We start from the raw sequence: 27,196 nt of genomic DNA on the forward strand, positions 1-27,196 counted from the left end.
AAACATTACAGGAAAGCAGTGTAACTGCTTTTTGCTTCTGTCTTGGAAGGATGATTGACGTAGTACATTCATGCTAATGATCCCTAGAAACTATGTTCATGCTAATCCCTAGAAACCACCCTTTCCTGCCTTTTTATTGCAGAGGCAGCAGTATCAGACGCATTGAGCTGAAGTCTGCTTTTAGCTATATGTGAGCTACCGGCAGAACTCAGGGCAAAGCAGAACCTAACACATAAACTCCTATAGCTTTACAAGAATCCTGAAGCCAGTGAAGGAAAATTTGATCTGGTAGAGGAATAATGGGATTTTGGTTTTGACTGTTGTTTGAGACCAATCTCTAGCCAAAACATAGTCAAAGCCATTGATTTCCTCGGTAGGCTTGAGGTTACTATCTACTGGCCTGTGAACTGCTATGTCTTTCTCCTACTGCCTGCAGCGAGAGCTGAGGCACAGTCAGGTCATGGTACTCAGCCTCTAGATCCCAGATCTTTTCTTCTTTTCCATAGTATAGTTTTCTTTAACCTGAGAAAGTGAAAACAAGAGGTAGTTGTCGTAGTTCAGCCCCGATCGGACCAGACTACGCAGTGTCTCTCTCACTCCCCCCATGAGGCCTGCGCCTCCCCCTCTGCGCCTCTGCCCCCGCTCAGCTTCTTCACATCTTCTCTTCTCTCTCTCTTTTTTTCTGTTTTCCCATTCTTAAATACGTTATCGCAGAGTCGTTATCACGGGAAATTCTGCTACCAATTGGCTCGGCCTTGGCCAGCAGCGGGTCCGCCCTAGGCCTGGCCAAGTCCCCTGAACAAAGGGGAGCGACTTCTAGCAGTTTCCTACAGAAGCTACCACCTTAGGCCCCCCCCCTACTAAACAAAACCACTACAGTAGTAAATACTCATGTAATGTTTTTCAGCCACTCTTCTCCTACAATGAAATCTAATTTAAAAATTGGTTTTGGAACTGAATATTTGTCATGGACTAAAAATTGTGCCAGAAATACTTTTATCTCAATCAGATGTAGAACAAAAATAACAAAGTTGTTTATTTAACTGCTCCAAACTTAGTCACTCTTTGCCAAAAGAAGAAATATTGACAAGCAAGTCCAAAGAACAGTGTTTTAAAGGATATTTATTCTAATACTGAAAAAAAAAAATCTGAGGAAATTAAGTTCTATTCACTTCCATTCCTTAATTATAAAAATATGTTGAAATAATCAAATCAATTAGCTGGTGCAAATAATTTGTTTTGCTCTGGCTAATGTACTGTGCAACTGGTCTGTTAGCTTTGGGACTTGCGACAGTGTAGAGTTAGGTAAAATGAAAGGATAAGATAAAACTAAGTAATGATAGACTAATAGGAATAGAATGACAGAAAAAAAATGCTAGTGTCAGTTTTTCCTGAGGCAAAGCTTTTGGCAAAAAAAAAAATCAACAGTATTTAAGAACTTGAGCCCAGTGGAAGTCTGAAAAAATACTCTGAAGGATGTGTACAGTTGTATGATACCATATAGTGAATATGGCCAGGTGAACAGGAATATCCCTGCAACCAGAAAGAGATGTTCATGGAGGTTGTCAGGTGTTGGAAGTGACTGGATGTGTTGATTTGCTGAGGAGGAGGATGGCCAGGGTAAATAAAACGAACAATGCAGAAGCGAAAACGTGCAGTCTAGGAGATGGAGGGGTGAGAATCCTGTGGCATGGGCAGAAATGAGAGAAAGATGCCAACTTGCTAGCCTGCTCTGGAAGAACAAGTGGCTGTCAAGGTGTCAGGCAACACTAAATTCTTATCCTGTCCCCACTGTTGCCTGTCAGTGAGGTTCTGGCCCTTTGTGCTTTACTTGGTTGTGGCTCAGTTTTCCAGAAGCAAAGTGAGGACAGTGCTATTTCCATAAATCTCCCATCAGGGCTTTTTGAGGATTCATTGATGATGCATAGCTTTTTTCATTCACTGCTCTCAGAAGCACTTCACCATGGAAAACAAATTTTATTTCTCTACATTTTGCACTGGGGAAAACTAAAGCATAGGAAGATGAACAGAATTGTCCAGCATCAAAAGTTAATCAGTAGCACTTATAATATCAAAACCAGCTCTTAGGACTTTCAGCCAGGGAACCTCTCAATCCCTTAGAGTTAATTAAATAAAGCTGTTTTGCTTTAATTGATCAGATGCATGTCACTGCAATAAGCGTGTAGAAAAACCTAAGAGAAAAAGATTCATACAGTGCTCTGCTCTATAAAATGCTGTGTATGTGCTAAATGGGATGTGGTACTGCTTGGCTGCTAAAATGATGAGCACTTAATATATGTTAAGATACATCGGTGTGCCAGGACTGAGGCACACTGGCTGTGCTCAGATTCAAGGAATCCTGCCTCAGGAGTAAGAAATGTTGTGTGCACAAAAGACAAAAGTTTACTGCATTCTCTGCTAAGAATTTTTCATGAACGTTGTACTGGTAGTGAAAGAATGAAAGCACAAGTCCTTGCCTACCCATTGATATTGACATCTCTTCTGATCACTATGCAGGACACCAGTCCCATTTTCGCTTCCATCCCAGCTGTGGTCTTCCTCTTGCAGAAGCTGCAGATGGTGCAAAGGGGACCTCAGTGGGGTGCAACAGCCCCATGAAAATTCAAAGGTGTGGGAGAAAGTGGCAAGTGTTTTCTGTTGGGCCTTCTGATTTTACTGAGCTGGAACAGTATCAGAATCTAAAGTTTGGTTCTGAATACACCAGTGCCATCATAAGGAGGATTGGCAGGAGGAACACTGTTTGTCTGCTTCCCCCATCTGACCTTCCCTTGTATCTGCTGTCTTAAGGCCATTGCTGAAGCTGGCAGCAGGTTTTTATCTCTTTCAGTGGATTCAGGATGCATGTTTCTGATAATGATCTAACGAGGATGGTCCTGGATCAGCACTCTGTTCCACATGGCTTCCCAGAGTGAGAATGAGAAGCTGCGGGGAAGGGAGTGATAACTTGTACAAATGTCTCAAAGAGGCAACTTGGTCAATGTCAACTTACAAAGACAAGGACTACCCCTAACATTGGCACCAAATCAATAACCTGAAGCTGCTCAGAGGTGACATGCTATATTACCTTTACCACATCACTGGCAGAAGGGAACGTTCCCTCTTTATTGGAGCATGCACTTACCTCTTAGTGATATCTCAGAGCTTCCTTTCTGTGCATTGACCTGTGCTCCTATTGAAAAAGATCCCACAACAGGGGCCTGTGCTCGAGTCATGTGTCACACACAGGTGAACACCATTGCTCTACTGATTGGTGTGTGCTCCCAAAGAGCTCTTTCTTTCTCTGTGACTTGTCCCTGCACTGTTTTTAGTAATCCTGCTGTCAAGAAAATGAAATTGTTTCATCTGAAAAAAACCAAGGTTTCATCTCTTTCTAGGCAGAGTTAGAGGAAGGCTTGTTTTTGCTTATTGGTTTGAATTTTTCTTTTTTACTTACTTTTCTTGTTTTACTTTCTTGTTTTGTATTTTTTCCCTTTTCTGATTTGTGTTGCTTATTCATTCTAACTTTTCTTTCCTCTTCACTCTCCTTAACTGTTCTATTCATCTTTGTGCCATTCAAGCTTGTGCTACCCCGGATGGAGAAAATGGAACTTGTTGGTTCTTATGAAGCCACATTATGGGCAGTAGATGCCACAGTAAGACTAGAATCATAGAATATTTTGGGTTGCAGGGGACCTTTAAAGGTCACCTAGTCTGACTGCCATGCAAGGAGCAGGGATATCTCCAACTAGATCAGGTTGCTCAGAGTCCCATCCAACCTGGCCTTGAATGTTTCCAGGGATGGGGCATCCACCACCTCTCTGGGCAACATGTTCCAGTGTTCCACCACCCTCATTTAAAAGAAAAAAAATTCTTTTTTTATATCTAGTCTAAGTCTATCCTTTTTTTAGTTTAAAACTATTACCCCTTGTTCTATCCCAACAGGCCTTGCCAAAAATACTGTCCCCATCTTTCTTATAAACCCCCTTTAAGAACTGAAAGGCTGCAACAAGGTCTCCCTGGAGCCTTCTATTCTCCAAGCTGAAGAGCCCCAACTCTTTCAGCCTGTCTTCATAGTAGTTGTGCTCCAGCCCTCTCATCATCTTTGTGGCCCTCCTTTGGGCTTGCTCCAACAGATCCATGTCTTTCCTGTGCTGGGGACTCCAGAACTGGACACAGAACTCCTACTCTGCGAGAGTAGAGTAGAGGGGGAGAATCAGCTCCCTCAACCTGCTGGCCACACTTCTTTTGATGCAGCCCAGGATGTGGTTGGCTTTCTGGGCTGCAAGTGCACATTGCCGGCTTATGTTGAGCTTCTCGTCCAAGAGCACCCCCAAGTCCTTTTCCTCAGGGCTGCTCTCAATCCATTCTCTGCCCAGCCTGTATTTGTGCTTGGAATTGCCCTGATCCAGGTGCAGGACCTTGCACTTGGCCTGGTTGAACTTCACGAGTTCCTCACACACCCACCTCTCCAGCCTGTCAAGGTCCTTCTGGATGGCATCCCTTCCCTCCAGCATATTAACCGCACCACACAGCTTGGTGTCATCGGCAAATTTGCTTAGGGTGCACTTAATCCCTCTGTCTCACTATTTAATATGTTCATTAATGACCTGTGTGATGGCACAGAGTGTACCATCAACAATTTTACCAGTGACACAAAACTGTGAGGAGACTAGTGTTGTGCTGATATCCAGAGGGACCTCAACAGACGGGAGAAATGGGCTGAGAGGAACTCCATCATACTCAACAGAAGGAAATCCCAATTCCTGCCCCTGAGGGGGAATAACCCCATGCATCAGATATGCTGGGGCCACCTGGCTAGAAAGCAACTTTGCAGAAAAGGACCTGGGGGTCTTGGTGGATATGAGATTGAACATGATCCAGTAATATACCCTTGCCATAGAAAAGGCTAGCAGTATCCTGGGCTGTATTAGGAGGAGTGTTGCGAGAAGGTTGAGAACAGTGATCCTTCCCCTCCACTCAGCACTGGTGAGGACACACCTCTAATACTGCATCCAGTTCTGGCTCCTCAGTACACGAGAGACATAGGCTTACTGCAAAGAGTCCAGCAAAGAGTCACTAAGATGATTAAGGGACTGGAGCACGTCACATATGAGGAAAGGCTGAAAGCCCTGTGACTGTTCAGCTTGGAGAATAAAAAGCTCAGAAACTCATAAATGTGTACAAATATCTGAAGGGAGGGTGTAAGAAGACAGTCAGGCTTTTTTTTTCGGTGGTGCCCAGAGCCAGAACAAGAGGCATGCACCACCTGAAGGTGCACAGGAGGTTCCATCTGAACATCACGAAATACTTTTTTACTGTGATGGTGACTGAGCATTGGCTCAGGTGGCCCAGAGAGGTGGTAGAGTCTCCATTCTTGGAAATACTCAAAAGCCGTCTGGACATGGTCTTGGGTAATTCAGTCTAGGTGGCCTTGCTTGAGCAGAGGGATTGAACAAGATGACCTCCAGAGGTTCCTTATAACCTCCACCATTCTGTGATTCTGTAATCCTGAGTGACACTCAGATGGGTACTTCCTTTGACACTGTGAGCTAATCACTGAAGAAAAGATATTTGTAACTGTCCCTCTAGAAAAGTACAGTACAATCTGCAAAAGTCAGAGCCAAGTGAATTTGAATATGCTTAGACAGTTATGTAGGTTTAAATGCAGCAACTTCTCCATTCTTTCCTCCTTTCCTGTAGTACAGATCTCCCTTACACACACACTAATGATAGTATATGTGTATTGTACCCGTCACGTTTAGCCAAGACCAGAAGTTTCTTGCAAAATATGCAACTGAAAATCACTTCTTATTTGAAGGAAAAACATGCAGGATGAGTAACAAATGTCCAACAAAGAGATGGAAGATGACCAGAGGTATGCAAAGCCATGTCTGTCTTTAGACTCAGGGTTAATGAGCAAACACTAGGAGACCAAATTTATCATAGAAATCCTACCTGCTCCTGGGAAAGACATTTAAGAGCATCAGGCTTATGGTCAGTGCAACTTAGGCACCAGCATACTTAATTCATTTTGAATAAGGAATTGAACTGAAATATTAAAAAATGGAAAATATTATCTTTGGGCCTCAGTTTCATATCTGTAACCTGGGTGACAGCACTGCCTTGCCTCATAGCTATAAATACCTTAGAAAATATTGTGGAACCAGGAACCCACATAACTGAATAGGGAGACTGTTTCTTTGAAGTCATTGTGTGGTCTGCAGCAACAGGAACAGTCATGAAAGATTAAGATGGAGCATTACATAACTGCAACACTTGAGTTCAAGTAAGGCATCTGGGGTAAGAGACTGTGTCTTTTTTTAATATGTAGAGCACCCTATATGATGTGGGACCAAATCTCAGTTTTGGGCATTGGTGTAATATATAAATTCACCGCTATTTCAAATGATGAATAAATCTGCAAGTGTTTTGTAGAACTTCTTAGGTCATACTGAGCCTGCTGGCTGTGTTTTGAATAAAAGCAATGATGCAGCCACTTAAAAATGTGCATCTGAACTGCGACACTGCCATTAGGTTTATGCGAGATTTAGGTCTGTTTTATTTTGTGGTATTTCATACTAGGAGTGATTAAAACAACTATACAAATTAAGAATTACTGTAGCGCTATAGTCTCCCTAGCTTGTAAATTCAGCACTGAAATAAAAAGAAGTATTTTATATATTTCTGAAAGTGTATTTTTTTCCATATATATTTTATGTAGCAGGCAGTCTAAGCATTAAAATATGAATAAATGGCTCCACATCTGCAGTCTATTTAAACAATGGTGCCATGGATTTGATTACTTAAACAATATAATAATGATTTACATTTACACAGCTACTTTTACTGCGAGTGCTTTACAGACTGGCTGAAAAGAGATCACTCCCCCAAGCACTGCTATCCTGTCACCTCTCAGTTAAATCTTAGCTGCAGTTTGGCAGTCAGCTGGTAGTGCAGCTCCATTTTATGAGCAAAAAATAACTTCAGCATTTGCAGTTGTGGGTACTTTAACCTAGGTATGAAGTAATTAACTGAGTTTGAATTTCACACGGCATATTGGGATAGATATACCCATGCACTCTTCTTGTCAGTTGCATATCAATAAAAAAATAGTGTATGACTAAGGTGTTGCAAACTTCAGAAGCATCTAAGTTGTGTGATAATGTTCTCTCTAACAGCAGTGCCACACTGAGCACCAAGCCATGCATCAGAGGGAATGCCGCTGTCTATATTGCTAATGCTTCTTGAAATGAAGGCCTGTTGTGTGGAGGTCTACCAGCTAAAGATTGAAAACAGAGGAAGCCCTGCCCTGTTGTTGTTGTTGGGGCAAATAATCTCAACAGCCTGATGCTGTAGCAAAGTACACTATTTTCTCTGAAGAAAGTTAGAAACACATAGTTCTGTTAATTTTAGGAAAGACAGAGGATTAATTTATTCCAAAAGGCCAGAATACCTATCCTTACTTATGATGTGGACAGTGGGTACATACAAATAAAGACTTATGGGTAAATACCTGCCACTTTTCCACCGCTTTTTGAGTTTCACCCTTGTCTCCAACCTGGCTAGGCACTGACCTTCCTCCTTGGCTCACAGCTGGCACAAAACCCCCTCCTCAGCTTCAACAGCTGAGCTGAGCTATTCTCCTTGCATTGCATTGAAGGATACAAAGCTTCATTTGGTCAAAGCATTTATATAGTTAAACACTGAATAAAACAACCACAGGGAGAAAGGACATTAATCATCATGTATTAATCATTTGTATTTGACAGGTTGAGACAACAACTATATAAAAATTAAAAAAAAAAAAAGTGAAGTCACAGAACCAACAGGAAGAAAAATTTATTTAAGCAGAGCAGAGGAAAGTCTGACATGGATGTTTGGTACTGCAGGTCATTTGAGAGTAGTTTGCAGCAGTAGCGTGCGTTGACTTCCTGAGGAACCTCGGCAAGTACAGGCTTGCTGAAAGGCATCAAACTTAATGAAGAAGCTGCTTCACAGACGCATGTGTTCTGGGAATATGGGGTTTTATTTGCTTCTGCTGAAAAAATTTTCATCTAGCCTTTTCCTTTTATTTTGTTTCTGTTAATGGGAGAAGTACAGGGACAAAGGGTATTTTAGGGATGTTTTTTGTTTGTTTTTTTTTCTTCTTCTTTTTCCCTTTGCAATATGAGAAATCTTTGAAGAATAAGAAAGGAAACGTGGTGAACATGACAAAAATTACATGTATCACCAGATAATGAAGTGGTAAACAGAAACACAAAATATAAACTAAATATTAAAAAGTATGAAAATAAGTAAGAATTTAAGAAAAATAGATGTACATCTTAGTATTGTCACTAAAGTAATCCTTGATTGTTGTGACAAACTGCCATCCAGCTGATGCTTGTACAGAAACTGATGGGAAATCCATTGGTCAGAGCCAGTCCAGTTCAACATAAGCAGAGGCAGACCATGCAGACGCTAGCCAGACCCATGTTTTCTTGTTTGATAACTGCCACAGAAAGGCAAAACACTAAACAGCCATTTATCCATACAGGAGATATGTCCTTCTATGTGAGTATGTGAGAGGCTGCTCCTGTTACTGCTGCCCATGCCGCAGTGCCCCAGCAGAGCAGAGAAGGGCAAGGAGAGAAAGGCAGGACAGCACCTTTCTCTAGCTTGGAGGCATTCCCGTTTCCTTCAAAGTTTAGCAGCTGTCAAACAACATTTAGTGAGGTGCATGGAGAGTTTGTATGCTAAAGCTCTCTACCTCCGAGCTCTGCCTCAAGAGCTGAATACAAAAGCAAAGAGCCTGATTCTCATCTCAGCCCCTGTTGGAAGTAACCCCAGCACAGCCAGGGGTGTTGCACGGGGTGGAAAGGAAATTAGAATCAGTTTTCAGGATAAGACAGCAGTACTCCCATTTTATCTCTGCTGCTAATTATTTATTTAGCTCATCAAAGGCTCAGCATTTTTACTTGAGGGGAATTTGGGATGAGCTAGTGCTTGCCCATAACATCTGCCACATCCCCTCTCTTAGCTACTCCCAATCCAAGTGCCAGGACCTGTCCCCACTCATCATTGCAATAACTAGCTACACATCTGATGCCAAAATGAACTATTAAAATACAATTTTGATTGAGCTTCAGGTGAGTCAACAATTTGGTATCTAAATGAAAAGTTTTAATGTATTCAGATTCATACCATTCCTGAATGTTAAGAAGCCAGCACACAGCTGCACGGTTAGCATTACCTTTCCTATTTTTAAATCCAGGGCAGACCTATAGCAGTTCATGTGCTGCCCTGTGCAAAAAAAAAAAAAAAAACAACTGTTGCCACTTGCTGACTGATTAACAGTAACAACCTCCCATGTCATTTATAGTCATGCGAAGTAATAATAGCACTGATAGATACAAATGTTAGCTGATCAAATGCTTGACTGAAGGCAAAGCCCTCAGAAATGAGTAGTCACCATTGACTGTGACAGGCTTTGTTTCAGCCTGAAAATCTTGCATTTTAGGGATTACCACTATTTTCCAGAGAGGCAGCTGGAGGAATAAGGTGGTTACAGTTTGCTCAAGGTAATTTAGTGAGTCAGTGGAAGAAACAACATGCCTACAGAATCACAGCCAGGAGTAGTCCTAATTTAGTTTTCAACATGTTCCTAATAAAGTCCTTCATCACATTTCAAATCTGATAATTTCCCCTCATAATGTCATGATTTTAGGAGAAAATAAAGTATTCTTGGTGTTTCTACTGTTGTTAAATAGGTTGTTTGACTTGGGAAAGGCATCTTCAATAATATCAAACTCTGATCAGGGCTTCACTGTAAATATGTACCCGTACAACAGAGATGTGTCTTCTCCTTAAAGGAATAATGAAAGCAATGAGGCTTGATCTCCTGAGCCCCACTCAGGACCAAGTTACTCACAATTTCACTCACTCCCCCACCCTCAGTGGGATGGGGAAGGAGAATTGGTAAAGAGAAAGCAACAAAACTCATGGATTGGGATTTTTAAAAAAGAAAAAAGTTTAAGAGAACAACAGAAGGAGAGAAAGAAAAAAAAAAAAACAAAAAAAAACATACCAAGAGATGGAAAACAAACCAACCAACAACAGCAGCTACTTAAGCATGTCATTTACATGGCTCACAGTGGATGCTGATGCCCTGATCTCTCCTGAATAGCAAGAGCCTCCCCTTAGCACGGTGCCCACTTTGTACACTGAGGACGATATCACAGGGTAGAGAACAGCCCTTTGGCCAGTTTGGGTAAAGTGTCTCAGCTATTGGCTAAAGAGTAAACTCTCCCAGCTGCATCCCTCAGCCACAGGTGCCACCAGCTCCAGTTCTTCTCTGAGCTCAGGTGAAAATTAACTCCATCCTAGCCAGAACCAGGACACCTCCATAGTTTGTATATGTAATGCACATTTAAGCACCCAGGATGCTCCACTTGATGTCCCAGTTTTCACTGCTTTGGGTAGTGCCTGCAGCAGGTTCCCAATACTTATTTTCTCTCCAGTGCTAATCCATTGAGTTCCAGGTGGCGTCAAAGATCCACTCTAATCCCTTCCTCATTTTGGGTCACAGCTACCGACATCTGGGTCCTTTTAGGAGACATGGAAAAAGTACCAGTGATTACAGACCATGACAACTACTCCTAGCCTTTCTAAATATGTCTCTAAGAACTTCCTCTCTCCCCTCGTGTCACCCTTCATTTTAACTAGGACATCAGCAATCCAGGTAATCCCGAGACTACTATGAAATCTCCTTCAAGAGTGATGTACTCTACAGTAAAAGTAGTGGCTGAAAACTACCTGCTTGAAAGAGAGGATGATTTATTTTTATTCACAGGTGTTTTACAAGAGAATTATAAGTACAAAATAAAAGCTTAGAAGCATATTACATTCCTAAAACGTATTGAGTTCCTACAATGTTCCCTGCCAGTTTGAGATCATTATGCTTAACCTAGCTCCCACTTGTTCTCACGCAGGCTCCAGGCCGTGGGTAGGTGAGACAGGGTGCCATGACAGCTTCTTCCTCCCCAGCCATCTGACACCCTACTCCATACAGCTCCACTCTGAAGTTGCAGAAAGCCTTTTTACCAGTTTCAAAGCTGTCTTTGTTTCAGATTTTTGGTAGGAGGGCACTTACTCCTCCTACAGCAGGTTCCTGATACTCCCTGCCTCTCCAGTGCTGACCAGTGGAGTTCTGACTGCAGGCATTGTTTTACATTTAATTTTTCATGCAGGACTATTTTATCTATGAAATCCATGAGGCAGGACAAGGAATATGGCTAGGGTAGAATAACTCAATTTATAAACATAGTCAAAATCTAGTGTCTTATTTCACTGCTGTAGCTGCAGACTCACCTATCTAGATTGGCTTGCTCTGAATTTCCTATTATACCTTTTCTTCTTCGTACCAGACTTTCTGCTTGTATCCTCAAGTTGTTTTCATAAAAACTATACTTTTTTTTTTTTTTACAATGGTTGCAATGGTTAACTGTAGATACAGCTTGTTTCCTCAGAGAAATTACTTAAGATTCGTCATTTGAAAAACACAGAACTGAAAAAGACAGCACTGGAAAAAAAAAAACAAACCCAATACTAAATAAATAATAGATAAGTCTTCATGAGCTTTAGCTCTTACAAGCCTGGTTATTTTTGGATTTTCCTGTAATAGACAGGTTTTCTGAGCAAAATAAATGCACTCAGAGTGAGGAAAAATCATTCTTTTCAGGTGATCCAGTTCAAGGAGAATGCAACATTTGTTTCTCATTTAAACCCATTTTGAGGCTTTAATTGAGAAGCTGGTGGTGAGTAGTCCTTGTGTTAATGCTTTGGTCACAGAAGTATGAAAGAGGAGGATTTCAGACAGGCTGAGGAACTTAAAACTCAAGGCAGAATTCAGATTCATACTCCATGTAATTTTTTGAGTGTTGTACTTGTAGGTTTTCAATGGAGTCTTGTACTACAAGAAAGTAATTTATCCTTTTTTTTGTTCTTAAAAGGGCACAGGAGAAATGTAGCTCAAATTTGCAGTGGTAAAGAAAGAAAATGTGAGGTAATGGATGTTTTTGAAAACATGATATGGGTTATTTCATTGTCATATTACCCTTTTCCCCTACATATGTCTTGTTTTACAGTTTAATATAAGGGCAGTACAGATGTGTACCCTGTAATCCATAATAATCTGTAATAAGGCCAAGTACAAAGGTAATCCAGTCCTAGCTGAAGATAACAGTCTGGTACTGCAAATGAAAGAAACCTTGAAAATATAATGCAATTGAGAATTCTCTGTGTTTAAAATGAAGTGTTCTGGTTTTCATAGCAGAGAAAAAGCAGCCCAGCCAGCAACCTGGTCGGCCCTATTGCCGCAGCTCTTCTATTGTCTTGGAGTCACAGCATGATCGTATGAGGTCCTAGAACATTTGACAAGAATCCCACAAAGTGCCGCTGTTGTTCCAAATCTCGGGTTTGTCACCCAGTGTGCAAAAAGCCAATCCACACACAGAGTGGGGATATTGTTTTATTTCATGTTTGCACAAAGATGGGTGGCATTCCACAAATCTAGCACACCTTTTAGAAATACAAGGGGTCTTTCATACAAAATAATAACAAGGAAGAAAATCACAATAAAATAACTGATTGGTTAGTATTTAGCACATCATTTGCCATTGGTTAGTTATATTTAAATTAGCCTCACTTGTGTGTAAATTAACATCCATGCTCCTTACAGGTTGGGGGGGTGGGTAAGTGTTCTTGGTCTTGAAATAAGTTGGTGGTTGCGATCTCCCCCTGCTGCATTTACCTTTACCCTGGTTACTCTTGCATGTTCCTGATTGCATGCCTTGTTGGTAGTCCATTAATCTTGTGACCTTACTGGGGTAAGATGTTTCTTTTGTTATTCTTTTAGGTTCCTCTTCAAGGGAATGTGATCAGTAAAGTATGCAGGTTTATATAATGCATTCATTTATTATTAGTTAACTCTTGAGTTATCAATGCTGCCTAGAAAAGAAACAGGAATTGGCTTCAGCCTTTGGCAGAGGGCACTGAGGAGTGGAAGCAAAATCACCTGTGTGTGCCACAGCAACAGAGAGGGCTGCACTGGCGCTGGGCAAGAGAGATACCTAGCCTGGCGTTCTCTGAGGAGAAAGGGTTCATCCTCTAGAGGCTACAGCCATTCTTTATGCTGGCTGAAAAATCCATGTAGACAGCAAGATAAGGCTGTGTTGTAACCCCCTCCTGTTCAGCTGCTCCTGGTTTACAGATTAGTTTATTTGCAGAGATGAACAATTTGAGATAGCCAGCCTTAGGTGTGAATTTGTGCTGAATTTGCCCATCTGTCCTCCCTCCTCTTCCCCTTGCATCATTTTGAATTTCCCTAGGTTTCTATTTTGTAATGTATTTATTACCTCATAATTTACTTAATTTTGACAAGAAAACAAATAAAAGAGCTGTGTGCTCAACTGAATTTTTTTTCTTAATTATCTATTCGTTTATTTAATTGACTTGGATTGTGGAATTAGTTCTTATATAGATATATCAAACCGTGCTCTGAATTCTTCTCAGAGTGGGGGTTGCATAGGCAGTAGCTGCCCAATAGACATATGGGCAGCTGACAGCATCAAGGCACCCCACCAGCAGCTCTGTCGTCTGGCAGCTTGCCTCAGAGAGTCAGGCTTGATGAATCAGTCCTTCTGCCAGTGCTGCGAGGGTGGGGGACGTCTGTGCCTCTTCTCCAGAAGGCTGCTGCGAAATGAGAAAGATGCGCAGCAGTGACTGCTGAGCCTCCCTGCATGTTGTACTGCAGAGTTGGGGTGGCAGTGTCCAAGCGAACTTGAATCTTGCTAATTTGAGTATGAAGAGGCAGAATTTCAGCTTAGTTACTCTGGTGCAGGGATGGGTCACTGGTGCCCACTCTTCTCTGTGTGTAGAGGTTCACAGCCTGAGAGTGTCATGGGGAGGAATCTGGCAGCGCTGCCGAGATTTGGCAATGGGAGAGGCAAGGAGGAATGAAGGTAAATGGTTTGAAACTCGCTCATCTCTCTGTGTCTCTTCCCTTTCCTTCTTAAAAGGGAGTCAAATGTTCACTGAAGCTGATCAGGGAAGGGAGCCAAGGGGATCCTTGCTTCTCTTCTTCACCACTTGATCTTTGCAGCCTCCTCTGCTTGCTGTTTCAGACAACAACATGACAGTGCCTTGCTCTCTGAGCAGGCAGAAGGAGGAATGGCCACCATGGAAGTCCAGGGCCTTGTAATGCCTGGGGTGGCTGCTGTCACAGGCTGCTGGCTGAGCAGAGAGCAGTGACAGCCCCGTCTTCTCTGGGCAGTGTCAGACAAACCTCCTGCACCCTCAGTGGCACTAAAGAAGCCGCAATCTCTCTGCCAGAAAAAAAAAAAAGTGCAGAAGCACCTCTGATGGAAGATTGGCTCTTGTATCATTTGCTTAGGGAGATGAACCACATTGAGGACACAAGGCTGTACATATGACTAGTAGCTTAAATTCTGGGTTTTTTTCCTCTGGGGACACTAACACTTTTTATAAGGTGAAGGACAGTTTGCAAGGGGAAGGATGAAATAATCACTGGGAGCAAAATTCACGCCTGTGAAGAGTGTTAACAAGAGCCTGAGAGACAGCAACAGTCCCATTTCAGGGCTGAGTATTGCACCTCTGTACAACACTGGGTTGGAGAGGAATGAAAAGGTGGCAAGACCTTGTGCTGTACAAACTCTGCCTAATGGAAGCATAGGAGGTTTTAGCTGTTTGGTGTTTTTTCCCCGCTAAAACATAATATTGTTGTTTGTTTCACCTTTTCTCTTTGTTTTCCCCATTCAGGCTCTCTCATAGTAGGTAATTATCCTGGCTGTGGCTTAATTAGCTAATTATGCCAAAGCTGAAGTATTTTTCAGAGTAACTCCTTTTATTTAGTAGTTCTTAAGCAGCTTCCATTTGGGTTTCCTCTAGAATTTTCTTTGTATTTCATTGTGTGGTAGCAGAGGTGTTTATAACTGGTTTCGTTGGGGTTTATGAATATGCTGGTTACCCAAGTGGATTGAAAGGAATAGCACTTTGGAGGGCAGAGGTGGCATACTCCTGGGAGTAGCACACTGACATAAAACTTCCTGCAAAATGTAGTTGGTATTTTGGCTTTTGTGAAAAAAAAAATTAATGATATAGCTTTACTCCAGAAAAAGTTATTTTAACCTTCATATTAACACCTTTAAAGAACATATTTTTATCTAGCAAGTATAAGGCTTTCTGAATTTGGCCTTTGCATCTCCAAAATAAAAAGAATTTCCTTTTCCTTAGAAGGTTAGTCTGTCAGTATATAAATCTTGCTGCTGTTGCTAGCTGTACTGTAGGCAAATATTTAGGTGCTTGCTGAGGTGCTGAACTAGAGGTTACAGGTGCATGGAATCAAAGCTGTCTAGTGTTTCTTGAAAAACCCAAAGAAAACAAGAAGCAGACAAGGATAGCTGCTCCTTGACCTGATTAGCACACGTAGTGGTAAGGTTTATGTTGATGTAACATGGAATTGTAATGTGTGATTTTTCAAGTGGTGCTTAACTCCAGCAAAGTTCCACAACTTCTTGTCCAAATCCACACAGCCCATCACACTTCTCCATTCTTTGCTATTTCATAGCTGTCCATTTAGAGTCACTAGGTGATGTTCAGCTATGGAAAGTGGTGTTAAGCAAAGTCTTAGTAAGACTTTTTGCCATGCCACTGCTTTCATTGTGTGTATGTGGGATTGTGCTGTAGACAATTTTCTTCTTTCTTGGCACCCCTTGGGTGTGGCTAGTCACAGTAACAAGGCCAGGACTTTGACAACACATTTAAGAACCTGCATTTACTATGAACTTAGGACCACGCTCTAGCTTAAGGTGGCCAACCTGTGACCTTACAGCTGCATGGTGCTGAGACGTTTCCAGCTTTGGTAGTCACCACGAGGACCCACTTCCTGACAATTTGCCGGTCCCCATACCTCCCCGGTTAAGACTGGATTAACATGCTTGCCGAGTTTTATGTCTATCAGTTAGTGAAACTGTATATTTCTGCACTAGCTTAAAACCTGTTTTCTACCCCTCTTTACATTATTTCAGTCTAGAACCTTCCCACGTTTCTAGGGAAGCAAAAGGAGTCCAGGAAAAGGAATAGAAGCAGAGTCCTTCTTCCTACTTAGAGAAAGTTCCTGAGGACAAGATCTGTAAGAGTCTTCAAATGAGAGTGTTTTCCTAGCTTCTGCCATTTTCCTCTCTTCTGCTTAACTCTTCTTCTTGTTGATGACAGAGAGGCATATACTCAAAAGAGCTGCAAGCTCACGTTTACTAGTTCTCAAACAAGAGATGTTATCTGGGGGAAATTTTGAAGCTAGTGCCTCAATTTACCAAAAGCAAACCTTAATCTGTCATTTAATGTGGCAGAACCACAAAGTAATTGATTGCTTCTTACATTGAACAAGGAGCATATTTAAAAACTAATTAAAAAAAAAAAAAAGAAAAAGATCCACACTAATTGATCTCACAGTCATTGCAGCAACATGCAACATCTGTGTAGCAGACCCTCCAACCAGCTTCTGTAATGGCTATGAAGAAGCAAACTATATATCAGCTTAGTTTTATTTTCTAGCCCTGTTTAAAATGGAATAAACCATGGAATATCTGTCCTATGGGAAATTCCAATATTGCAACATCTGTTTCTGTCAAGAATCAGGCTGAAAATTCTCCACAGTAGTTGCTTTGTTTGCTTATGGAAAGAAAACATTGAAATATTTCATTTGGAAATGTGCAACCTTTGCTATCAATCTCTTTGTGGATGTTACAGCTTTGGGAGTGACAGCCCCATCCCCACCATACATGGTGCCCCTTGAGGAGTTATTCTCCTAGAAGCAGTGCTCCCTAAATTTATCACGTTCCCTTTGCTCTCTCTTCCCTCACCACAGAGGTCTTCCTTCCCTGCTTTCAGGCCCAGCAGTGGCAAAGGGATGGTGGGAGTGTACAAGGAGAAGGGGTGGCTGTCTGTGGGAAAGGAGAGAAGGATGTGGTGGGGGAGCAGAGCAAGAGCTGGAAGCAGAGCACCCCTTACAGGTGTCAGGGAGACAAAGATCATTGTGGCTCCCCACAGCTTTAGCTTTCATTTTCCTGACAGAGACAAGAAAAAAAAATTGATCTAGCCAAAATCCATATTTTAACACTAAAAATATGTTTCATTTGAGGTATCTGACCAGCTTTGCCATCTGAATACCAGTTTTGCTAGATGCATCTAGTGTAAGATGCATCTAGCCTGTAAGAGCTCTGAACACGTGGTCTGAGAGACACCCAACTAATGCAAAATATTTGTTCACGTTACGTGAGCCCCCCTCAGGGAGGGGATGATTTGGTGTGGATAACACATCCCTCTGGCGAACAGAAACCTGTACAGCTCTGCCTGACACAAACGCAGCTGCAGGAGCTGAAAATCTCCGTCTGCGGTCCGTGTCCTGGGAGCCATCGCATTTTTCAGTCGTTCTCCAATGCTAGCAACAGACACCACGCTTGTCCCATCCCAGCTGCACCCTCCTTACGAAGGTTGCACTTCAGGGAAACAATAAGGAACATTTTCAGATGTTTTGCTCAGTTTTGAGTGCATGATGTTTTGGCTTTTTCCTTCACAGTGACAGCATAACTTATCAGGTGACAAGCGTTGCTGTTTATCTGCAGTGCTGTCTCTTACATGTTGTTTTAATGACAGTTCAAAAAGGCAAAGAGCTGCATGACATTTACCTAAAGGCAGGGGAATGAAGGTGGAAGATACAATATGAGACAGGTGACATATGTGAATAAAGGTGACATATGTGAATACATAAAAATGTGCATCAAGGCAGAGGGATCAATTTGGAGGAAAAAAAAAATCTTTATTTTTCCTCCCCTTCTCCCTTCCCAAATATGAATTAAGGGTAACTTTACTTAATGCAATCCCTGTTTCATTTAATTTTGTTCCACTATGGATCTTGCTACAAATCAAGAGTTGAATAGAGCTAAGCTAGTAAGTCACCACAGACCACTTGTCAGGGCTAGATCCTCTTTTTCCACGTGTGATTTAATCCATTACCAAACTTACATTTCTTCAGCTGTTTATTCTGTTCATAATTATCAAGCTGGAGGTTTCGTGGCACTCTCTGCTAATTAGTGTAATTGTGAGCGCTATGACTTTTGACTTTTCTGTGCAGAGATTTTTGTTTAAATTTTTTGTTAAATAAATCATTTGGGACTGTGTTGTACAATCTGACTGTCTGCTTATCCTTATGCTTTCTCTTCTCACCTCACTATTTTGAGATACCTTTTATGATAACAATTATTTTACTGAGTATAGGTAGATTAATATGTACTTAGGATGTGGTTTTGTCAGTCAACATGGGATGTTCCTGACACATGTATCTGTCATATGCATAATGGCAACTACACTTGAGATAATCAAAGGTGGAAGCAACCTGCCATGAGGTCTCAGAGATAATAAATGCAATATTGCTTCCAAACATGGATTAACACACACACTTCTCTAAACATTCAGTATTTTCTCTACTCCAGCACAGGGGTAACATGAGGTATTTTCTTCTGCTGTACAGCAGGCAAGGAATGGAAGCAGAAGAACAGACTTTTCTGTGGGTTTTAGTCCTATTTTGCATGCTCAGAAGCTATGGAAATTTCACTGCTGTTCAGTCAGATTTGGATAAACACCAAAACTATGCAGAGACTGACTATTCAAAGAAACATTCAAGCTCTTCTTAATTAGGCCATTGCTAATTCCAAATATCTGTAGGTAGAACAACTCAAAAAATTGTAAATCTTTTTCACCCAGATGAAAAGTGAAATTATACAACACATATGAAAAACATGTAGGAAATAATATTCTATTCCATTAAAATTTTAAAGGTTTTCACTGAAAAACAAGCAGTAAAATAAAAATCTTCCTAAGCTCTGCTTTTGAAAATGGATAGCTGAAAAGGCTGATTTTTTTTCCTGAACCTGTGAACACTCTTATCAAACATAAAAGATGCAAATGAAACTACTTCATTTTATTTATTTATTTATTTTTCAATAAACCACAGCTTCTGAGAACTACAGGAGACTTTCCTGTTATGAGTCCAGAAAAGCCTTGTTAAACTTCAAAGCAGAACTTTACAGCGTGTAACTGAGAGTTCCTACAGTTAGCATTTTGGCAATCTGACACACCTTCTGTTTTGTTTATGAAAAAGCAGGGTGTAGTTGAGGGACTGCCTGGCTCCCCAGGAGAGGTTTACATACCACTAAGCTCCAGCATCTAGTTTAGACAGTGATTGCAGTGGCATCTCAAGGAGGGCTGCCCTTCCTCCTCTCACCAGCTCCAGCCGCTGTCCCTTTCCTTGGGGGTCACATCTCAGACGGACCCGTGAGCTGGACTCACCACAGCCCCGGACAGCAGGGCTGGCCCCCCATGTTGCCAGGACAGGAGCAAGACTCTGTGTCTCCATAGTGGTAGATTTTGAGCTCTGGCCAGCCAGAAAAGTGGAGAAGTGGAGCTTTTAGTGTCTGAGCCATTTGTAGATGATGCACTAGCCTAAATATAGTCCAGCTCTATCTGATACATCAATTTGTTCTACAGAGCTATCAGAAATAAAAACTTTTGGTGGCTAAAATTGGCAGATATGTCTCCAAATGACGTGACTGATACACTACTCCCACAGGCAGTCCTTTTGAAGCCTGGTTCGTGATGTTATTATACAGCTGCTTTTGGGATAAGTCATGTGCTTGAGAATGCACTTCCCAGCACAACTGCAAATGAAATGACTACTGCAGATGCAAATACTGTGGACAACAAGTGACTTCTGCCTGTCTGATGTCTTCTTGGATGAGGAGCTGACTGAGAGCTTATGGCTCAAGATTAAAGGGACGGCAGGGACAGGTGACATTATAGTGGGGGTCTACTACAGGCCATCCAACCAGGAAGACTGAGTAGATGAGGCCCTTTATAAACAGACAGGTGCAGCCTGACATTCACAAGCCCTGGTCATCAGGGACTTAAGCACCCCAATATCTTTTCGAGGGACAACACAGCAGGCCACAAGCAATCCAGGAGGTTCCTGGAATGCATTGATGATAACTTCCTTGTGCAAGTGATAGAGGAACCAACAAGGAGAGGTGCTATGCTGGACCTTGTTCTCACCAACAAGGAGTGGCTGATGGGGAATGTGAAGCTTAAGGGCAGCCTCGGCTGCAGTGACCATGAGATGGTGGAGTTCAAGGTACTTAGGGCAGTGAGGAGTGTGCACAGCAAGCTCACTACCCTGGATTCAGTAGAGTTGGCTTTGGCCTCTTCAGGGGTCTGTTTGGTAGGGTACCATGGGATAAAGCCTGGAGGGAAGAAGGTTCCAAGAAAGCTGGTTGATATTCAAGGATGACCTCCTCCAAGCTCAGGAGCAGTGTATCCCAACAAAGAAGAAATCAGGCAAAAACGCCAGGAGGCCTGCATGGATGAACAAGGAGCTCCTAAACAAACTCAAACACAAAAGGAAGCCTACAGAGCATGGAAGCAAGGACAGTAGCCTGGGAGGAATACAGAGAAATTGTTCAAGCAGCTGGGGATCAAGTTAGGAAAGCTAAAATCCTAACAGAATTAAATCTGGCCAGGGACATCAAGGACAACAAGAACGGCTTCTATAGGTACATCGGTGATAAAAGGAAGACTAGGGAAAATGTGGGCCCTCTCTGGAAGGAAACGGGAGACCTGGTTACCAGGGATATGGTGAAGGTTGAGGTACTCAATGACTTTTTTGCCTCAATCTTTACCAGTAAGTGCTCTAGCCACACCGCTCAAGTCGTAGAAGGCAAAGTCAGGGACTGGGGGAATGAAGAACTGCCCACTGTAGAAGACCAGGTTCAAGACCATCTAAGGAACCTGAAGTCCATCTACCTGGACTTGTGCAAAGCATTTGACACTGTCCCGCACAACATCCCTGTCTCTAAACTGGAGAGACATGGATTTGATGGACGGACAACTCAGTGGATAAGGAACTGGCTGGATGGTCACACTCAAAGAGTTATGGTCAATGGCTCGATGTCCATGTAGAGACCAGTGATAAGTGGTATTCCTCAGGGGTCTGTACTGGGACGAACGCTGTTTAACATCTTTGTGGGTGATGTGGATAGTGGGATAGAGTGCACCCTCAGTAAGTTTGCTGATGACACCAAGCTGTGTGGTGCAGTCGACACACTGGAGGGGAGGGATGCCATCCAGAGGGACCTTGACAGGCTGGAGAGGTGGCCCTGTACAAACCTCATGAAGTCCAACAAGGCCAAGCACTAGGTCTTGCACATGGGTCGGGGCAATCTGAAACACAAATACAGGCTAGGCGGAGAATGAATTGAGAGCAGCCCTGACGAGAAGTACTTGGGAGTGATGGTTGATGAAAAGCTCAATATATCCCAGCAATGTGTGCTTGCAACCTAGAAAGCCAGCCACATCCTGGGCTGCATTGAAAGAAGTGCAGCCAGCAGGTCAAGGGAGGTGATTCTCCTCCTCTACTCCTCTCTCATGAGTCCCCACCTGGAGTACTATGTTCAGCTCTGGAGTTCCCAGCACAGGAAAGACATTGATTGACTTGTTAGAGTGAGTCCAGAGGAGGGTCATGAAGATGATCAGAGGGCTGGAGCACCTCTCCTATGAGGAGAGGCTGAGAGAGTTGGGGCTGTTCAGCCTGGAGAAGAGAAGGCTCCGGAGAGACCTTATAGCAGCCTTCCAGTACCTAAACAGGGCTTATAAGAAAACTGGAGATGGACTTTTGACAAGAGCATGTAGTGATAGGACAACAGGTAAGGAAGAAATTCTTTACTGTGAGGGTGGTGGGGCACTGGAATAGGTTGCCCAGAGGAACTGTGGATGTCCCATCCCTGGAAGTGTTCCAGGCCAGGCTGGATGGGACTTTGAGTGACCTGTTCTTGTGGAAGGGGTCCCTGCTCCCTTGTAAGTAGATGATCTTGAAGGTTCCTTCCAACCCAAACCATTCTATGATTCTTTCTGCAAAGTGAACAACAGTGAACAGAGTGTAGAAAGTGACAATAAGCATCCTTAAATTACTTCTCCGATTTCTCCTATAAGTGATCTGGTTTCCTCCCTCTTGTGTTACATGCACATATTAGCCTGAAAACTATAGCTTCACTTGTGAAGAATCTCCTAGAGAGCTGGCAATTTTTTGTTGGCTTGGAAGGATTTCTGAATTTATCTGTTCCAAGGATGTTCCATCATTCTCAAATGCTGAAGCTTTGAGTGAGTTATGGCCCTGAGGAGAATGAAATGCAACTATTAATCATTGGCAGCAATGAGATATTCTTCATGGGCATCATGTGCCATTGTCAGTAGATCACAGAACTGCTGTTGACCTTGAGTGAAGAAAAGCAAAGGATAAAGGTTATCTTTATTTCATCTACACAACAAAAGTTTTGAAAACGGCTTGTTGTGAAAGCATTCAAGATCTGCTGCACAAAACCCTTGAGCTGAATTCCCCCACAGACTTTCTGATGATCAAAGTGATAGTAGAGGCACCTTAGAACTAAGTAGTACTGTAGAAACTGTAACTAACATGTTAAGCTGAAAAGAGACTGGTTTTATGTTCTTCTGTGTTCATGTGATCCTTCAGAAAAATCTCAATGTTTGGGATTTTTTTTTTATGTCTCTTAAGAGTGATAATAACACACAAGTACCTCACAGTCACAGGCACATTTCAAGTGGAAGTTAGTACCTACAAAACAAATGACTTACCTCTGAACACCTTAGAGCCGTCTTTAAATACCTGAGACTGTATTCTTTTTCCATTTACACATGAAATATCATAGTCTTCCTTTTTCTATTGTATCTTCAATTTCAACAAGTTGCCTTAGGTCTTTTCCCATAAATAAACTCCGGATACTTGTCTTCATATTTATCATGGACTTGGGTAGATTGCCTGTGGCCACTTGGACTTTCTCAAGCCTATCCTTCAATCATTTTATGAGGAGCCATTGACTATTTAGCCAGTTACTTTGGCCAATAACAGACCATCTGTCACCCATGACATTATTCTTTATATTCCATATCTCCTCAACCTCTGCCCTGCTCCCTCAAATATAGAAGTTCATACCATCCTCCAACTCTTCCAAAAGCAAAATCCATTCTTTTAATAAATCACAACAACTTTAGATAGGCTGACTTTGCCTCATCCTGCCTCAAACTCTGCTTTTTGCTTATTGGTTTGGCTTAATATGCAGATATGTAAACCATATTGTATATTTCTCAGGCTGAAGTGAAGACCTATACATTCAAATTGGAAACAAGCTGTGACATTTTAACCTTGTGATATGAATGAGTAGGAGGAGGTGAAGTAACTAACTCCTCATCCTCTGAGAAATCCTTAAGACCATATGTCCAGTAAACTGTTATGTCTGGGCACAGTGGAAAAATCCCTGGATAATCGCTTCAGCCTATGCTGGACTCTGCTGTCCAGAAGGTCGGACTAGACGATCATGACTACTCAAAGTGCTCTCAATGTTTGTGAACCAGCCACCTGCAAAGGAAAGAATGTAAAAGCAGTCAAACTGTCAATCAAAGTCTTCTGGTAAAATCAGCAGGTTCAATAAACTCAACATCTCTGTGTACACTACTACAGTTGTATGCATTAAGATTTCAATTGCCTTAACTTTTGTAAGTGTGAATACTCATTACTTTAACTGGCAGTCATGTCACAGCAGTCATATACTGAATGGATCTTCTTAGACTCTATTAAAAATAGGTATTACATGACCTTGTCTTCTTTGAAAACTTTACCTGACATGGTTGAAGGCTGCCAAGCTTTCAGTCAGTGCTTGTCTCCAAGTACCAAGCCTCCCCTTGCAGTTCTGAAAGTTGGGTTGATGGAAACAACAGATACTGATCATTTTGGAGACTCCTGGTCTGGAATTCCAGTAGGAAAGAACCTACCAAACCTTTAACAATATCTAGAGGTGCAGAAAGCATATGGTCAGATCAAAGTCTCTCTCTATCCTTCTTTATTCCCTGAGAAAGCTATTAAGCTATGATCCATTAAACCTCTCCTACCCTGTTCCTCTGGAATCTTTTCCATGGATTTTATGTCAGTAGGATCCAGCTTGTAAGAAACAGTTGTGCTTGTGAGTAAACCGAGAAGAGGGTGCCATGATACTTCGCATGGGCTGCAAGTTAGAGGGAAAAATATGAAAATGTATACCTCTTTCTTACTTGGCCATAGGGATGCTCTTTGCTAGCCAGTCCCTTGGACAGTTGCACCTAAGAATCTTTTGAGCACTGCAGACACCTCTCTGCCTTTCAGTCTGTTAGTTAGTCATTGTGGAAGAGGCTTGATCTAGGTCTGTCTTTTTGGGTGTATTGCTATCTGGGATGGTTAGTGGTAACCAGAGTCTTTCATCAGTGTCTTCCTCTTTGCTGCTTCTGCCGGTGATATTGATAAGCCAGTGTCAAGGTTTCAGGTACCTCAATGCTAGCAGGACTGCAGTTGAGAGATTGCAGTATTAGATGTCTCTTTAAAAATATTCACAGATAGTACAGTTGGGCAAGTTTGACCAGGTTTAGTGAGCACAAGCAGAGCCTTAAAAGACTTCTGCTGATAGTCACTGAAAGAAGAGTTAAGGCATAGTGTGCTGGTGAATGGGCGAACTGTCTCAGTACCAAAAGTCTCCCCAGGGCCACTGTGCATATCCCCATGACTCTACTTTAAACCAAGATGAAACCAGCTGATGCATTTGCATTTTTGCTGTATCATCTTTTATGGACATACATTCCTGTATACTTCCAATTCACCTTTGTCTGAGTCATCCTGCAGCCATGGTGAACTTTTCTTCCTTCCATCCTTAAAAGTGTGCGCTCCTCACACCAGCAATCATTGAACAGGCAATTTCTGCTTAGGTAAGGGGTTTCTGCTTCAGGTTTCCTAGCTAGGTTCACTTTTGTCATGACTTAGTAAACTTTTATGTGGGCAACTGCAGTAGTCATTGCTCTACCAAGGCTTCAGTCTATATTAACTAATGCATAGAAACTCTGGAGGAGCTAGATCCACCTGTAGAGCATTGTCTTATAGCCAAGAATAGAGCCTGGTATTTCCTCGACTCAGAGTAGCTGTCTCCTGGATTTTATAAAATGTTTCCTTTACAGACTGTTCTAGTTAGATACTTTTGGATATTGGTTAAAGCATTCTGAAGTCCTCAAAGTATTTGCCTAAAATTGTAGTGAATTCCCATTGTCGTGGTTTTGTTTAGCGGGGGGGGCCTAAGGTGGTAGCTTCTGTAGGAAACTGCTAGAAGTCGCTACCCTTTGTTCAGGGGACTTGGCCAGGCCTAGGGCGGACCTGCTGCTGGCCAAGGCCGAGCCGATTGGTAGCAGAATGTCCCATGATAACGCCTCTGCGATAACGTATTTAAGAAGGGGAAAACAGAAAAAAAGAGAGAGAAGAGAAGATGTGAAGAAGCTGAGCGGGGGCAGAGGCGCAGAGGGGGAGGCGCAGGCCTCATGTGCCTTGCAGGCCTCACCCTCTGGCCTCTCACCAGGCAGCCAACTGGGCCCGACTCGGTCCAGCCCGGCTGCAAGAAGTGGAAAGGAGATGAGAAGTGAATAAGATGTAAAAAAAGATCCTGAGAGACATCTACCAGCCTGTTGTGAGGAACGGCTGCAGACGCCAAGGTCAGTTCAGAAGGAGGGGGAGGAGTAATGCGGCTCCTGGCCAAGATTCCCCTGCAGCCTGTGGTGACGACCATGGTGGAGCAGGTTGTCCCCCTGCAGCCCATGGAGGTCCACGGAGGAGCAGAGATCCACTTGGAGCCCATTAAGGACCCCACACCGGGGGAGGTGGATGCCTGAAGGCGTCTGTGGCCCGTGGAGGGCCCACTGGGACAGCTGTTCTGAAGGGACTGCACCTCGTGGAAGAGATGATCCATGCCGGAGCAGTTCCACGAAGGACTGTGGCAGAGGGGTGGGACCCCACAACGGAGCAGGGGAGGAATGTGAGGAGTTCTTCTCCCGACCATGAAGCAGCGGCATGAAACAACATATGATGAACTGACCGCGACCCCCATTCCCTCTTCCCCCCTGTGCTGCTCAGGAGGGGAAGGTGGTAGAGATAATGTTAAGCTTGGCAAGAGGGAGGGGTGGAGGGAGGTTATCTTGTTCTCTGTCTCATTATCCTGCTGTTTGTAGTAATAAATGGATAGTTTTCCCCAAGTCGAGTCTGTTTTGCCCGTGACGGTAACTTTAAGGATTTCTCCCTGTCCTTATCTCAAACCTCGAGCCGTTTTTCCTTATATTTTCTCTCCCTGTTCTCTCTTAGGGTGGGGGGAGTGAGAGAGAGACTGCGTAGTCTGGTCCTGATCAGGGCTGAACTACAACACCCATGAAGTAATGACCCTTTGTTTTTGTCACATGGGCCTCTCTTTAGATGTTTATAGGTTCTTGAGGGAGACGAAGCTTGTAATCTGAGAAGACTGCTTTGGGATAAAATATCATGCTAACATCTCTCATAAAAGTCAGAGCAGCATAGAAATTTGTAACTTTCAAAATGTCTTTTCACATGATTACAGGTTGCTCTCTCCAGAGACAAAAAATTGTGACAAAATGTCACCAAATACTGCAGAATCTGAATTTCATTCTCATGGGGAATGAATCTAGTCAAATCTAGGATGGTGAACACAGAAAGGAGGAAAACTTTTGTGGTTTTTTTTTTTTTTTTTTTTTGCATCTTGTGCAACAAGTATCTGGCAGTAGAGTGGATCACAGTTTGCTGAGCAATATATAAAAGGCCGGTTGTAGTGGGAGTGGGCTTTTCTGTCTTGATGAATCATAAGCGTGTTGGAAAGCAGTAGACAGAATTTGGGCAGTTTGAGAAAGAAGAAAAGATGCTATCTCATAAACTGTCCATTGGGACAGTGGTGATGAGTGATCCATACAGATACACTCCTACAAGATAACACTTTTTTTTAGCCTGTACCATATGTTCAGGAGCAGCAATCACATTTGTCTTCATGCGGGAGGGAGGGTGAAGTGATTCATTCCAGAGCAAGTTAAAAAAAAAAATAAAATCCACAGAGCAGTGGATTCAGAAATATTTAAATATTTCTAGGAATATTCTGGGACATCAGAGAATAAAGAGGCCAGTATTGCATACAAACCCAGAGTGCACAGGAGAAAACAAGACCTAGGTGAA

The 27,196-nt window shown here is 42.5% G+C and overlaps 1 protein-coding gene across 1 annotated transcript in view; it reads left to right on the forward strand.

Moving 5' to 3' along the window:
- LRFN2 (leucine rich repeat and fibronectin type III domain containing 2) overlaps positions 1 to 27,196 on the forward strand; it is a 161,004-nt gene that overhangs the window by 119,247 nt on the left and 14,561 nt on the right. The window lies entirely within an intron of this gene.

The sequence above is a fragment of the Chlamydotis macqueenii genome, chromosome 3 (genome assembly GCF_036417535.1).
Source record: "Chlamydotis macqueenii isolate bChlMac1 chromosome 3, bChlMac1.mat, whole genome shotgun sequence".
Classification (NCBI taxonomy): domain Eukaryota; kingdom Metazoa; phylum Chordata; class Aves; order Otidiformes; family Otididae; genus Chlamydotis; species Chlamydotis macqueenii.